Here is a 3,335-nt window from a genome sequence, read left to right as displayed (position 1 = left end):
TGTTTCTTGGACGGGATGTAACTGAAAGGCAATTTCCCCCCCCCGGGGACCAATAAAGGTATTCTATAGGCCTATGTCTGGACATATTTCCAAAACTATTAGAATGATGTCAAAATATGGTTGTGCCTGGCTGAGGCCTCATCAACTTGCTCTGCATTTAGGTACTTTAAAATTGTGGTCAGTATTATTGCTGGTCTGAACTTTTCCTCTCAATATTTTTCGTGGAGTTTATTGCAGACAATTTACATTTGGATGTTAGCAAGAGTGTAATTAGTAGCATAGTACTTAACTTTCATAGCCACACCGTAGTTTGAGAAATAGTGTTGCAATTGCACTGGTTCTCCCATGAAACCACTGTCCCTGAGCGCTCCATGAGAACTGCTTTCTGTATCAAGTTTGAGCAACTACTTCTACCACCACAACTACTACTGGTACTCCTGAATGTGGATTGTGATGGGAGTCATTGTATTTTACAACCATCTACTAGATTTAAAGATGTATAGCATTTATTCTGCTCAGATTCAATGCCCTGTCTCGCAATGTTATTGGAAGTGAAACATAACTAGTGTATTCGCACCGTGATTCAGATCCAGTCCAACATTTAATGGGTTCCTCGATGGTCCATGCTTCATGCTTTCACCAAGTGGGATGAAAAATCGGGCCAGTAGTTTCTCCTTAATCCTGCTGGCAAAAAAACAGCATCATTACTACACAGGTGTGCCTTTGGATGGTCATGATAAAAGGCCACTCTAAAATGTGCAGATTAATCACATAACAAAATGTCACAAATGTTGCAAGTTTTGAGAGAGCTGACTGTAGCAATGTCCACCAGAGCTGTTGCCCATTAACTGAATGTTTATTTCACGACTATAAGATGTTGTCACCCTGAATTTGGCAGTACATCCAACCAGTCTGTTATGATGACAAACTGCTCTCAGGTCAAGACCCTGGTGAGGGTGGTGAGCATGCAGATGAGCTGCTGGATGTGGAGGTCCTAAGCTGGTGTGGCTACGTGTGATCTGTGGTTGGATGTACTGCCAAATTAACAAAAACGGCATTGGTGGCCGCTTATGGTAGCGAAATGAGCATTAAATTCATTAGAGTGACCATTCCGAAGCAAACATATGGTAGCGAAATGAGCATTAAATTCATTAGAGTGACCATTCCGAAGCAAACACGTGTAGTACTGATGCTGTTTAATCAACGTCTTGATATGTCACACCTGTAAGTTGCATGCATTATNATACCTCAACTGTAAGCCACATACTTAAAGTGTAAAATAAATCTAGGATTGCATGTGGCTAGATTATAAAGGTTTTATGAAAAACATACTTATTCTGAGTGTAGCTCCAGCTTCCTCTGTCACTGCAAGATGGAGGCCAGCTGTTGATCCTCCAGAGCCTCCCTCAGTAGGGCCGTTCTGTGGACAGAGTGCACAGAGGTTTTACTTTTGTTTCTCTGCTCAAACAGCTGATCATTGCAACACACAGAGCCACCTAAAACCACAGAGTGAATGTTGAGTGCTGTTTGCATCACTTGAACAGGCAAATTAAAGTTAATACTGTATATGCATACTTGATGAATGTTTCTATAGGTCCTGTGATTCACCTTGTGCACTTCCAGGGATAACCCCAGAATTATATGTATTGAATGTAGCTTATTTATCTTCTTCTTTTTTATTACTCTGTAACTTCACCCATCTTTTTATACATTAGTAGAGGTTATTCATCCAATATGGCACAGTGTGTTTTTCCCCCCAATTTATTATTTTTCATTGGTCCTGTGATCCTCCTTGTGCTCAGCTTTTTACACAGGTGTGCAGGTAGTTAAGAACAGAGTGTATTGTAACCTTAGCATGTATTTTTCCTGCTTATATAGGGGCATCATTATGTATAGAACTTATGAACATGTCGTCAGATTATTGATATTATTTATTTTTGTGCATTTGGTTATTCCTTATTACTTTATCACTCTTGGAAACATTGGTAATGCCAAAATGTCAGCTAATTTGATAAAGTTAATGCTGCATATCTGTAACTTTACAGTGACTCTGCTTTTTATCAAGTTGTAACACTTGTTAGGTCCTTTATTATTTACCATTATCAGTGCGGCTCCACCTGAAGTTCCAGTGTTTACCTAAGTCCTGCAAAACATTGACTGGCATCCAAAATTAATACGTTGCTGAATAACTAGAGGGCAGAAAACCAGTTAAATGAGTTGCTGTTAAAACAGTAATGGGGATTTCCTGCATTAGCACCGGCAACAACTGTAGGTTTTGTTTTCCTGATGTAATGAAAAGCAAGTGGGACCAGTAAGGGTGCATGCAAAGGACGTTTCAATCACTCTACAAAAAGACCTCAGTTGGGAGCCACTGACATAGTAAACAGATATAGGATATAAATATAGACTTAGACCTGGCTTTATCAAATGCAGGGTGGTGATAATCCTATTTTATGTCAGTGTAGTTGGGGCTCTCCCTGTCACTGCAGAATGGGGACTATCTGTCCCTCTGGTGCCTCCCTCAGTAGGGCCATTTGTCTGAGCGCAAGGGGTGGTTACTTGCGTTCTCCTGTCTCTGCATCACACAGCTGATCCAACAGGATTTAAAACCCCAACATCGTCCTGTGTGCTGGCATTGGACAAGGAGAAGCTGAAAACTTCACACAGCTGACTGGTGAGTTATTACAGACTGACTTCTTATCAGCTTTATGATAAATGATACAATGATTCAGCATGCATGTCTCACGGAGTGCTTGTTTGTTGTCTCTCAAGAACTTTACCCTGATCTAGCCGGACTTTATGGTGTCAGTAATTACAGTTGAGATATACTGGTATGATCTAATGTGCCTTTCTCTCTTCCTCTTTGTAATTGTGATGTGTTGTCACACAGGAGGAAAGTGGAGGATGGCAGATTTTAAGCTGTTTGAATACCAGGAAGAGGTGGTTGAAAGAGCTCTTCGGGGAGAGAACATAATCATTTGGCTGCCGACAGGAAGCGGAAAGACCCGTGCTGCTGTGTTTGTGGCCAAAAAACACTTAGAGATCACACCACAGGCAAAAGTGATGGTCCTGGTAAACGAGGTACACAGAATGTACACAAAAGACAGGACAGGATAATTTCCATAATAATAATTATAATAATGAAACAGTATATTTTTACAACCAGTATTGTCAAACATAATGTGTTTGTTTCGGGTTTTCTATACTGTAGGTTCACCTTGTGAACCAACATTACAACAAAGAGTTCAAGCCTTACCTGGGCCATGACTACACCTTGAAGCCAGTCAGTGGAGAGAGTGAAGAAAAGGACTTCTTTGGGAAAGTGGTGCAGGACT

General features: G+C 40.7%; 1 long non-coding RNA gene across 1 annotated transcript; it reads left to right on the top strand.

Annotated features, from left to right (window-relative positions):
• The first annotated feature begins 2,334 nt into the window (after positions 1 to 2,334).
• LOC126387462 (uncharacterized) lies at positions 2,335 to 3,335 on the top strand. The gene is made up of 3 exons (XR_007569675.1): positions 2,335 to 2,674; positions 2,891 to 3,081; positions 3,212 to 3,335. It is a non-coding gene; the product is annotated as an uncharacterized LOC126387462 (long non-coding RNA).

Source organism: Epinephelus moara, unplaced genomic scaffold (assembly GCF_006386435.1).
Source record: "Epinephelus moara isolate mb unplaced genomic scaffold, YSFRI_EMoa_1.0 scaffold4520, whole genome shotgun sequence".
Taxonomy (NCBI): Eukaryota; Metazoa; Chordata; class Actinopteri; order Perciformes; family Serranidae; genus Epinephelus; species Epinephelus moara.
Note: the sequence above shows the minus strand (reverse complement) of the source record. Positions and strands in the feature narration are given on the sequence as shown.